The following is a 14,130-nucleotide window of genomic DNA, read 5'->3' as shown; positions in this document are numbered from 1 at the left end:
TAGTAGACATTTTTCATACGGAAAAAAAACTGCAGTTATTCGCAAGGATTTTTTTGTTACACGGGATTGCAGGCTGAGGAGGAAGGAATCTGCGCCTACGTAGCAGGAACATTCAATAACCTTCCTCTCTTCTAACATCCTTCCTCCCCCTCAATATTTACTAAGCGTAAAAACTATATTTCTTTTATACGAAATGTGTGTCATAGCTTAAAGCAACGGAGAACGGGGACAAACAAGGCTGCAAATTTATCCAGAGTTCAAATAATCGTTGGCTGGAGGATCATTACCCTTAAAGCATCTTTTTCATTCCCATAAATACACGAGTAGTAATAACCTCGACCCATCTTCAATTACATTACAGGCAACATTCGCTAATTACCTCGTATTACCGATAGAGGCAATCAATGGACCCATTAAGAACTGTTACGACTGACTGTCATGCATAGGGCGTTCTTGATATTCGATTCATGGCGCTATTAAGCTGCATGAGGGATTTTTCTTTTGTTGTGGGTTCTTTGTGTCTTTCTTTGTACTTGGGTAATTTTGTTTTTATTGAATATAGGCATATACATACTGAGTTAAATTAGCGTTTAGGATGTTCCATTCTTTAATTAACTTATTTTATCATTTTACTAAGTAAGTATCTATATCAACATCTTTTTTTATACTTCCTGTTTTTATAGTAATTTTGAATGGCTAACTTGACATGTATTTTCCTAATAAAAACTCTAAACTTATACAGGAATCCTATCCATCTATTACTTGACAACCCTTAACAAGTAACTTACGCATGTACAAGACAAGGTACACCGCTATCAGTCGAGTAATATTCTTCTATAAAAATAGTCACACAATTTCATAAGAGATCTTTTTATATAAGTAATATTACGCCTAACACCGATAAGAAACGCCTATAAAACTGCTACATGAACAGCCCGTAAGGCTAATAGGCCGTAAGAACATTGTCCTGCTTTGTTTACGTTCTTCCGCACATTATTTCGCTTCCCCTCGGATAACTTTATTGAACTAGGCGAAAGATTAGCGGCCCATATTCCTAACTCTCATATAATGTTTCCGTACAAGTAACCAAAATAACTATACAAGTAAAGAACTTTTTCTTTGAAAGCTTTTGAAAGTAACCAAAAAGGAAGTGGTCTCTAAATTGTCTAAAAGGTAAAAAGTATGACTCCATTAGCACGGAAGTTAGCTATAAAGAAATACAGAGACTCCGTGGAAAAGAATAGTTGTGCATTATGGGAGAAGCCAGTTTAATGTTTTGTAAGCAAGATATGTCATCTATTCTTTATAACTGGACATAATGAAGTTTACGACGATTCAATATAAATAAAGTAATTTGATTTGGAATAATTTCCGCATGATTTCTCATGATGTTGCGGAGAGGGAAAATATTTCGTAATTAATACAATAAATCAAAGTAGACAAAGGAACCTGGAATTTTACCCTAATTACATAGAACAACATGCAAAGGTTAATGACAAAATTTATTCACAATCAATGAGTACAAATGCTTCATGCACGTACTTCATACACACGTACACTCGGCGTTGTGTATTAACTGGTCTATCTTCACAAATAAGTTGTTTGGCATTAATAAGGGGTGTGTATGGGGTGTGGTTGGGGGGGGGGGGGGAGGTCGAGGTTCTGGCTCTAGCTGAGAAAAAGAAAAAAATTACTGTCCGGTCAACTTTCCGACTTAATCATGAATAAAGCTCCCTAGCAGAAAATTTCACAAACTCAACTACTTCATAGCCACAACAAGAAAATTCAATAGTATCCCCTTGATTTACGACCTCACCTCGTCCTTAAGATGATCTTTCGGTTAGTCGAAAGTTTCATAGTTATAAAAAGTGGGTATAATTCGGGAATTTTTGAGAGAGAATGAGAGGGAGGCAGTCGTAATGACAAGTAGGATGGATGCAAGAGGTGTTTAGAAGGGAAGGGCGTGACCAGAAGGAGGTGAATGGAAGTTTATATATATCTAGTTTATATATATATATATATAGTATATATATATATATATATATATATATTATATATATATCTATATATATCATATATTTATATATATATAATATATATATATATATAATATATATATATATATATATATATATATATATATATAATATAGATATATATATATATATATAGATATATATATATATATATTTATATCTATATATATTATATATATATATCTATATCTATATATATATATATATATATATATATATATAATATATATATATATATATATCTTATATCTATATACATATATCTATATATATATATATATATATATATATCTATATATATCATATATATCTAATATATCTATATATAATAGATATTATATATAGATATATTATATATATATATATATATATATATATATATATATATATATATATATATATATATATATATATATATTCTATATATATATCTATATATATATCTATATATATATATATATATATATATATATATATATATATATATATCTATATATATATATATATATATATATATATATATAATATATCTATATATAATATATATCTATATATATATATATCTATATATAATGGAATATATATATATATATATATATATATATATATATATGTATATATAGACTATTATACATATATATATATATAAACTGCCATTCACCTTCTTTCTGGCACGCCCTACCCTTCTTCTAACACCTCTTGCATCCATCCTACTTGTCATTTCGGCTGCCTCCCTCTCATCCTCTCTCAAAATTCGAATTATACCCACTTTTTTATAACTATGATCTTTCGTCTTATCGTATCTCTGTCGTTTACCCATATTTCTTATCATTCCAAACATTTTCGCTTCAGGCATACTTCCCCAAACAAAACTTCATTTTAATGGTCTTCAAAGTTTTTTGCTTTTATGCGAATTCAGATATGCTCTTCACTCCCATAAACGTGAACTAACTGACAATTCCTTCATTGATCCAAACCTTCAGATTCACAGACATTCTTCTTGGTTTGTGGAAAAAACGAAAAAATTCTTCATCTTGCCACGAAAGATGACCACCCATTGTAAGCTGTTCCATAGAAGTTTAGTAAACCTGAAAAAATAATGTAGTGACACATCAGTTCCTAACGAAACCCTACTTGAAAATGAATGTTACCTTTATGTTTAAAATCTAATCATATAGCACGTTTTCTATTTTGATAATTTATACCGCAATGGGCATCTGTTTCCTACAACAGCGTCAGCCATTTATAAATCATTTTTGTTTGTTTGTAAGAAAAAAAAATCACATTATTATTTATGTTGAAGAGCTACTTTTGCCTATATATTCCTTGGAATTCACGAGAAGATAATATTCATCCAAGTTTGCTAACCCTATCATTCACACCTTAAGTACTTGGAACACTCATTGCAATATAAAACACATATTCAAAGCTTCTCCGTTATACAATGGTATCAAACGCCTTCTCCATGATTTCTTTGACAACCTCTTATTTAATTGACGAAAATTCTAGGCGAAAGCCTTAAATGAAGGAAGAGAGAACACGTCACTTTAGATCTAAATCAACAAGATGTTTCAAAGGGATCAATTTGCAATCTATTCTGATCAAAACTTGTGTTTTGCCAAAAGTTTCCTCCTTTCCCCGCTGCACTACTTTTGATGTCAATAGGAAGAAAATGTTTCTGATCTGATTCACGAAAGTGTTCAGTATCGTTCTCTTGGACAATGGTCAGTAAATGGGGAGGAGGAGGGACTTTATATTAAAATCTAATGGTCAAAGATGGAGATCAATTATTCTGCATAAACCTGTCGCCACTAAAAATGTCTCATCATAAAAAACAAACAAATTTCCCTCCAACTAAAACGCCGAAATATTATATTCACTGTCAAACATTAGAAAATTCCCAAGGAGGTTGATTATCAAAATAAAGTTGACAAAGAGCACATTAATTTTCATGGTTCATTTGATTATCTCATACTTCTCATATACAGCCATGTTATCCGTGGTAAGCCTTTTCATTCGTCTATACTATTATATTTTTCCCTACCTTCCAACCCCGTACATAATGCGATAAATTATCCTTTTGATGTTCCCAAAACTATATAGCATTACAACTTTTATATTTCTTTTTGCAAAATTAGATTTGGGCTGTGGAGTTCATTAACCATAATCAAAAACACTTTGAGCTTACTTGCAAATTGAGGAAAGCTTGTATTTATTATAACTTTATGACTTAGTTTCTTTTAAGTTCATTAAAAATTACTCGTGAGAGTAAATTTGACTTTAGCATATTTAAACATACATATAATTCATATTATCTGCAAAATAGAGATTGATTCCTAAAATAAATATGCAGGAATCAAAATATCACAAACGTACTTAGGATATCTATAGAATGCGAAAATTCTTTCTCATTACCAAAATGTGGGTGAATTCCTATTGATATACAGCCATACATACACGCGCACACACATATATATATATATATATATATAATATATATATATATATATATATATATATATATATAATATATATATATTTATATATATATAATATATATTATGTGTGTGTATATGTTGTATATCAATAGGTATTCATTCCACATTTTGGGTAATGAGAAAGAATTCTAGGTACGTCTGTGATACTTTGATTCATGCATATTTAATATTTTTGATAATCTTACATTAATCTCTATTTACAGATAACATGAATTATATGTTTGTTTAAATATGTTAAAGTCAAATTAACTCCTTACGAGTAAAATTATCTATCTATCTATCTATCTATCTATCTATCTATATATATATATATATATATATATATATATATATTAATATATTTATTTATTTATATTTATATATATATCTATCAACAATATCACAAATAATCTACTTTTAAACTCCCTTTCCATTTCCGACAATCCAAGAAGAGTAGCACCAAGTTTTATGAATATTTTCCCAGATTACTATTAGGGTGAAAGGAGTGAAATTGATATTGCAAATATGTAACCCATAAGAGTAGTCATAAAAAATGACAAAAACCACTTATTTCATTAATAGTGAAGCATACCTTTTGCTTGAAAAACTGAAATTTTCGACGTTTCCTTATTATGTTAAAGACCCTTAAAATATCACTGCTAAAAGTTTCGAAAATGCCCCTCAAAATAATATCGTTAAAAGGTAATGGGTTTATTCTTCAGACATAGAAAAGAAAGTTTCCGTAAAAAAATATGGCTAACTACTGCACAAATTCATCTCCTCTATATTTCAATGGATTTCAAAATGAAACGGTTACTACTCCTAGTCTACGAAATGCGCCAGTTAAGTTTGCCAGCAGGTAAAATGAAATGCAACAAAAACACTTAAAACAACTTACGATATTACTCATCCCCAAAAATGGAGAGTGAAAGCAACCGGTGCGTGTTCGCAGGGTCATATTCATCAATGACCTCCTTTCTATCCTTTAATGGGAAGGTGAACGAAATGGATCGATTACCTGACTGATGTTACTTAACTCATATTATATTTACGTCGCTCTTCAAGACGTCAGGTGCTGTTACGAAGTTGAGGTTCGGTTGGACTGGGATGGAAGATCTGACTTACTCGGAAGTATTCATGGGAATGGTCCAAATTGACTGTTTTTTGGAGAAGTCATGTTTTTTACCTGGAAATTTTTATAGTACGTTATCGAGGATCAGTCATTTTTATTCCATCCTTTAGTTTTATGCACTGATGTTTCGCAAGCTGAGGAAGCGTCCTCCTATGCTATTATAACTTTAATATTATATATACGAAATCTGGAGGATGAGGAATTTTATATTGACATAATGATTAACTATACACACCCCCCTCTCTCTCTATGTCTATACATACGTGCATATGATATATATTTTCTTCTGTTGTTGCTTTCGTAACGCATAACTTCCCCTCAGTAACTGTATGAAATGTTGTAAAAGTGTTTGCAATATTTTAAAAACTTTTCAGATTCCATATCAGTTTTTGGCTTAGGTTATTGTAACGTTCGTTAACTGTGTGTTCGGGGGGCAGAAATTCCCAAAAACAAAAACATAATTCAAAGTACAGTATTGAGAATAAAGAAGAATGTGAACAGATAGAGAAATTTGCTTGTTTGTAAGAGCGGACTTAGTCATTCATAAACTTGGAGGTCAGTGGTCAGTTTTTTTTCTTTATTGTTGAATCTCCTGTTTTGATAAGTCTCTGTCTCGAGTCATGTGAAGAATGCATCATCATTTGTAAGATCGTTCTAGAAGGATCCTGCCTCAAAAGTTTCACGTACGTCTGATACCTTTCATTTCATCTTAGTAATTAGAGATAATCTTGTTTTGAGACTATTGAATATTACTGATAAATTAACTATTATATATCTTCATTTGTCAAAAGAGAATTTGTTGGCATGTAAGGACCTAAAATATGAAATGGAAAAGTTTGTGACGTCTTCACGGAAATGACGACATTAATTTCATTCGAGAAAATTCTATAATCATATCTTTTGTTTTAAGAGACTTTTGTCTTAAATCATGTAATAATAAATATTATTTATGATTGTAACCCCACTTTCTCTCTATTTATGGTTTTGAAAGACGAGGTCCTCTCTAAAGTTTCCATACTACGAGAGCAATTTCTGTTCATTTGGATTTCAGAGACTATTCGCGTTTGTTGGTCCTCTCTCTCTCTCTCTCTCTCTCTCTCTCTCTCTCTCTCTCTCTCTACATTAACGTAAAGATTTCATATGTAGTGGTTGGTCACTCATAAGTTTTTAAATTTATTTTAATTACTTTGGGGGGTGCTTATTTGTGGAATCTGAGCAGACGTTGTACAAGCGTGTAACGGCGCCTTTTTTGCAATAATATAGTGAATTTTGGAGGCTGCAGCGGAAATATAGTTGGTATACCAAGGCTATGTGTTATATAAGTTCAGTGCACTAAACTTAAACCTAAATAGTACTTGAAATACAGAAATTTTACCATTGTTTCACATTTTGGTGCTGGTGATTTTTTTTGTGCATTTATCCATTTTCCTTATTAAAGTGTTTTTTTTTTTTATTCTGTGTGATTAGTGTTTTCTTAGTGTTTTTTGCAATTTTTATATTTACACATTTTTCTGTGTTTACATTTACATTCACAATTTGCTTGATTAAATTAAGTGTTTTCATTATTTAATCATCACAAATTTGATTGAGTTTAACATTTGTAAATTACTTTGCATTTACTTAAAATTCTTTTCAAGTGTTTATTGTTCAGCACTTGTGAATTAATTTGCATTTACTTAGAATTCTTTTCAAATTCTAATTGTTACCTAACACTTTGAATTTTACTTGAATAGTTTAATTTCTTGATTTTTGTGAGAAATTAATTTTCATTTAATTTTACATAACAACTAATTCAAGAATATTAAACTTTGTGTTGTTTTCAAGTAATAGTAAATTTCCCTGAGATTGTGAATTTCACTTATAAATTTTTGGTTTAATAATAATTTTTTTATTTAAAATTTTTACGAGTTATTTTTAGCAGTATTTAGTTTTGTTTACGTAGAAATATAGTGGTAATTGAGTTGTTTTTCTTGAGATTTGTTGAAGTGAGTTAGAACCATGGAAATACTTAAACTTTTTAAGTTGTTGATGGGGTGATGCCCTTTAATTAATATCATATCATATAAGATTACCTCACACCTGCTTCATGAACTTAGTCTAATTTCTTGCATGATTAATGAGTTTTTTCTAGGGATCACTGTTCTTTTTAGAGTAATCGGTCGTATTTTATCTGTAATGAAGATACAAGTGTCTGGCTGCTGTGAGGTAACAAATTTTCATTGGTAAGTGTAGTGACCAGATATTTGGACGCTTCATCACAGGTTTAAATGGTGCCTAGAGGCGCGGGATAACAGATCATATTATCACTCTAGTTTATACTGGTGGTGTTAGGGATTTATTTTGTTAGGAGAGTGACCATATAGTTGTGTTTTGCATTTATTGTATTGAGTTGTCAGTTGATAAATTAGAGAAAATGGCTCAGGTTCAGGAATTTTTATCAGCCCCTTCCATCCAAGTGTTATCTAAAAACACTCTGACCAAGGCACAGTGGAGCGCTTTAGCAGTAGCATGTGGTGGTTGTGTCTACTACTATGAGATTCAGGGCCTCTGCAACACGGTTTTTTCGCAATAACTTTTTATCTATGCATTTCATAAACATAACGCTTATTCAGAATACATATTATATCAACACATAAATTTTGAGTGTATTCTGCACTACGTAGGTTGAATAAATTTGGTATTTTATAATGTAAGTGACCTTTTTTGAAGACGGGCCACTTACTCAGAGAAAAGGTTTCGAACGCACTCGTTACGTAACTTATGGCAGCATTTCTTCCCTCTTTCTTGATGGATGATTGGCTATACGTAACGAAGGCTAAACCTCTGGCAACAATGACATACAATTAAAATACAAGCAAAGGAGTACACCTTTATGAACTCTGGAACCTCTCCACTGATAATTGTCATAATGAACAAAACAAAAAATATGTTAATAAATACAAAAACACTTCGATTATTAGTCTAACTCCCAAAATAAGTTTCCAAAGAATTACACTCTACTTTATAGGTCACAATCAGATTGACAAGATGTAGGGAATAGTTGGTAATTATCAAAAACATAGTAGACAAGCTTGATTTGATAACTGCTATCCAATGTCAAGCAATTTTTATTTATTGGCTATCTACCTATTTTACTGAAAAAAAAAGCCGGTATTGTATATTGGCTTTAAACCTTCACCAATAATCATCGTCAGAATGGTGACTTCATGAGGCTCACCCACTTTCGCCTCGTTATAATTCAGGATAACACCGAAGGCTACCATGGGCATTGTTGGATTAGAAAATTAACTTCTGGCTATAAACTAACTTCTCGAGTAGTTGTAAGAAGTGCTAAATGATCCTCAAGGATCCCAAGCAGTTGGCATAAACGTTTAATTCATGTATTATACTGCTATACTGTTGCGCACTACTGCTACAGTAGTATTACTACGCTAGCACTGATACCCCACCCACATCTATGTATCGTTCCGTCATTCATAAAGTCTTTGGGTTTCAGAGCCGATGGAATTTCTGTCTGGTGGATGGGCGGGGCAACATTTAGTCAAAAGGTGTTTGTTTACCTTGCTTACGTAATGAATGTTTTTTCGATCTTGGCTCGTAATCATTGGCTATGGCGTCGGCTAGAGCATTTTTACTCTATAAAAATTAAAACTATCGGGTTTAGGTTATTGATAATGCTAACAAAATTTGTGTGTGGTTGTAAAATATACATATGTCAACTTTCAGCTACATACGATGCTTTGACAAGGAGCAAAGTCCAAAAAACCGTGTTACAGAGACCCTGAATCTCATAGTAGTATGGTAAAGGCACAAATAAAATGTGCTCCTATGGAAACATTCATAAACCCTGGTAGAATAACCGATGAAGATGAGTTACAAATCAGCTCAAGAGTTGATGAAAATATCACGTGCTGATCTTTATAAATAAGCAAGAAGAAAAGAAAGAGAAAAGTGATGCAGAGTTAGAGCTTAGAAAGAGTAGTCGGGGAAAAAAGAGAAAGAAGAGAAAGAGAAGAAGAAAAAGCAGCAGAAGAGGAAAGAGAAGTCGCAAGACATGAACGGGAGATAGCATTGATCAGAGCTAGATCTAATTTACCTGTATCACCTTCTAACCCTAATCAAGGCAATCAAAACCCTGTATTTGATGTAGTAAGAGTTGCAGAAGTTAATCTTTAGTTTACTGAAGAAGATCCACAAAAATTTCTTTGATCACTTTGAAAAAGTGGCTTCAGGTATAGGATGACCAGAAGATAAATGGTTACTTTCTACAAAGTGTCTAGATTGGTAAAGGGAGAAGTGCAGCTAATCAGTGTAAAGACTACAAGGTACTTAAACACAATGTGCTACAAGTTTACCCGATGACCCCAGATTACTAGTAACAATGAAAGATTCAGAAATTTAAGAAAAGATGAGAAGGTAACCTTCTTAGATTATGCTTACAAAGTGAGAAGGTGTTTAAAACATTGGTTGGAGGCTGCTAAAGTTAATACTTTTGATGAATTAGTTGTTCTTGAACAATATCTTAGAGAATTCCTGAACATGTAAGAGCCTATTTGTGAGAGAGAGAGAGAGAGAGAGAGAGAGAGAGAGAGAGAGAGACAGGTTAACAATATAATAAGTAAACACAATTACAATGTCAAGTACCAGAATCAACAATGCCCAGCTTTTAAGTCCCATCCAAGTTTCAGGAACAAATTTAATGGGAAGCCCACAAGTGATACTACCAAGAATACAAAAGGTAATGTTCCTCAGCAAGCTAATGTGAAATCCTCATCCAATTTTTCAAGACAGTTACAGAAACCTAATGTTGTCTGCTTTAAGTGTATAAGAGCAGGACACTTCAGTCAAGAGTGTTACTGGAATCAACAGGTGTCAAAGCCAGTTGGTCAAGTAGTGAAAGGTGACCAGGTGAAACAAACTACGAAGAGTAGTATGCGGGAGAATCAGACTCCAGAGAAGACTGAAACTAAACAAGCTGAGTGTTCAGCAACCAGTGGAAATGTAGCCTCAAGCAGTGTGGGGCTGAGCAGTTTAGAGGCTTTTAAGCCATATGTCTGTGAGGGTACACTGTCAACTCAAGGAGAGTGTGTGCAGTTATCACTCAAGATATCACGTGATACATGGAGTAACCATAGTGTGGTAGTATGTGGTCCTCACCCTCAGTTGGAGAAGAGTCTCGCAGGAGATTCAGTTATTCTGAATGGTATAGGAGGAGAAGTAACTCCTATATGCTGCTTACACCTGCCGTGTGAATTGGTGACAAGGAATGTTGATTTTGCTGTGAAGGACTCACTGGCTGTGGAAGGTGTACATGTTCTGTTGGGTAATGAAGCTGGTGGCGTGCCATTAATTCCTTGTCCTGTACTGAAGAATAAATCCCCACCTGTATCATAGTTGTGTAACTATCAGAAGTATGAAGAGGATTACGCCTATAAGTGAAGAAACTATCTCCCTCTTTCTCTCCCCATATGTGAGAATTTTGGTTTTACATTAACGCAAAGATTTTATAGTGGTTGGTCACTCATAAGTTTTAAATTTATTTATTTCCCTGGTACTTATTTGTAGAATTTTAGCTGAATAATCTAGTGTATTTTGGAGGCTGCAGCAGAAATATAGCTGGTATACCAAGGTAATGTGTTATAAAAGTTCAGTGCATTAAGTTTAAACCTAAAAAAGTAGTTGAAATACTGAAAGTACCAAGTTATCCAGATTGAATTTTTTACCATTTCTTCACATTTTGGTGTTGGTAATTTTTTTTTTTTTTTTTGCATTTATGTATTTTTCTTGTTAAAGTGTGTGTGTTTTTTTTATTCTGTGTGATTAAAGTTTTCTTAGTATTTTTTTGCAATTTTGGTATTTTCCAAAAGTTTCTGTGTTTACATTTACATTCACGATTTGTCTGATTAAATTAAGTGTTTTCCTTATACAGTCATTACAAATTTAATTGAGTTTAACACTTGTGAATTACTTTGTATTTACTTAAAATTCTTTTCAAGGTTTTATTTTTGTTCAACACCTGCGAATTAATCATTTACATTTACTAATAACTCTTTTCAAATTTCAATTGTTACTTAACACTTTGAATTTTACTTGAATAGTTTAATTTCTTGGTTCTTGTGATAAATCAATTTTATTTAGTAAATAATTCAAGAATTAATTACACTTAGTGTTGTTTTCAAGTAACAGTAAATTGCCTATAGATTATGGCTTTCACTTATAAATTTTGAGTTTAATAAAAAAAATTTGTATTTACAATTTTTATGAGTTTTTTACCACCAGTATATTTACTTTTGTTTAGGTAGGTATATATATAGTGAATTGGGCTGTTTTCCCTTCAACTTTGTTGAAGTGAGGTACAACCAGGGAAATATTGAAATTTTGAAGTGTTGATGGAGTGATGCCCTTTAAATTAATTTAATTTTATAATAAGGTTACCTCACGCCTGTTTAATGAACTTAGCCTGATTTCTTGAATGATTAATTAATTTTTTTGGTAAATATAATGACCAGATATTTGGATGCTTCGTCACTCATATATATATATATATATATATATATATATATATACTATATATCTATATATATATATATATATATGTAGATATAATGTTAAGTATTTTGAAAAAATGGCCAAATAATTGTGGTCATTGTGAAAAAATAACCACGATTTAGGTATTTTTACAAAATAACCATTAAACTTGGAAATTACTTCAACAACGATCATAATTACCACCCTTACACACACACACACACATACATACACAGTGCTTCGAAACATTTGTATTTGCATGGGATAATAATTCGAGAGTGTGTTGGTACATTTTTGCATATTTTCCAGCAGCTGTTTGTTCGTTTTTACAAAATGATCGACAATACTAATACTTACTATTATGGATAAATTTAACTGTTAGAGGTACAATGAAATCAAACCATTTATAACTATGAGATATAAGCAAGAGCAACTACAAATTCTTCATGAGTTTTTGGAACAAAAAAGAAGGATCTAAAAATAAATTCTAACCGTGAAAATGGAGGATGCTGATGAGATTTCGTAAAGTATATGGGGAGAGAAACAGGTGACCATCAAGTAATAAATCTTTGGTGACTTTTAATTTCACACCCATGTTGCTTCATTATACCTGGGCTTCTTTCCATCGCAATATATCACGAATGGAACGACAGTTCCTGGAAGCATAAGAAGCTATATACGTATAAGAAATTAAAAACTCAATATAAGAAAAAGAGACAAAACGTTGTTGATAAAATTCAAGAATCTAAGAAGACGATGAAAGATAATAAGGCAATTGTCGTATATATTAATTACTGAGATTAATTTTCTCATAGATCTAATAACAACAAAGGACCAAAACCAAAACCAGTAGAATCATCAACATAATAATTTAGAGAGAATAAAAACAAGTTACTTCATTCACTTCCTTGAGTTACTGCAGCTCGAAACACATTAGGAGTTTCTGATAAACTACATTTCCTTTTCTTTCCCCTTTTTAAGGCAAAGTCGTTTGACATCAAAATCTTTCATTGATCTTTTATTTTCGGAAAAAGAGTCAGCAGATGTTTTTTCTCGCCGTATTTTCAGACAACCAGCAAACAACATATCCACTTGTACAATGTACAGAGCAACTAAACATCCAAAGTTTGCGAGAACTTTCTAGGCCTAATGAGATTCGACCACACTTTTGAATGGGATTCCTAATGGACCTGTCTCGGGGATATGTTACCTCTACAATACTTACGTTGCTTTACAACCGTAAAGCAAAATAAAGAGAACTCTCCGAATAAAATACTCTATTGCCTTATCTAACCTTCATACTCACATACATACACTTTTGTTTGTTATCTTACAGTTAATTCAGATTTGTACTTGTAATGAGCAAAGACAAAAAGGCTCCAATCAATATTTCTTAGACTAACTTTCTTTCTAATTCTAAGATTAGAATTCGAAATGCAGGATGGTGTATGACCTTACCAATGTTGGGACTTACAGTCTAGACCCTTTTTTTACATTACTGTCGTATTTGAAGGTGTTGGTACCTCCGTTACATGTAAAGAAGAAGTGCCTATGGGCATGACGTTTAACTAATTTGGAAGAGAGTATTTACCAGATGAAACACTTTTGACTCAATACTATCAAGACAAATTGCGTGGGAAGAACCTCGCTGGGTGTGAGGACAGAGTGCACCGTACAAGGTTAGATCATTTCCATATAAAACTGATGCAGTTTTATTTGGGACAAAATTGACTTTGACAAGAAATCCTGCTAAATATTCCAACGATCGCGATAATCATAGTTATGAGTACTTAATTTTTTTTTAGTTCTCAAGGTAATATAGCGAGAGAGTAGAAGATAGAAACTTAAGGAAGAAATTGGTCCTGGGAATAATTTAATTTCTGTTCCGATCTACTGCTCATTCCTCAATATTAATTTCAGCATTTAAAAAATGATGTCCTTATATGTAATGTAGTAA

Source organism: Macrobrachium nipponense, chromosome 11 (assembly GCF_015104395.2).
Source record: "Macrobrachium nipponense isolate FS-2020 chromosome 11, ASM1510439v2, whole genome shotgun sequence".
Taxonomy (NCBI): Eukaryota; Metazoa; Arthropoda; class Malacostraca; order Decapoda; family Palaemonidae; genus Macrobrachium; species Macrobrachium nipponense.
The sequence above is the reverse complement of the archived record's forward strand: the minus strand, read 5'-3'. Positions refer to the sequence as shown.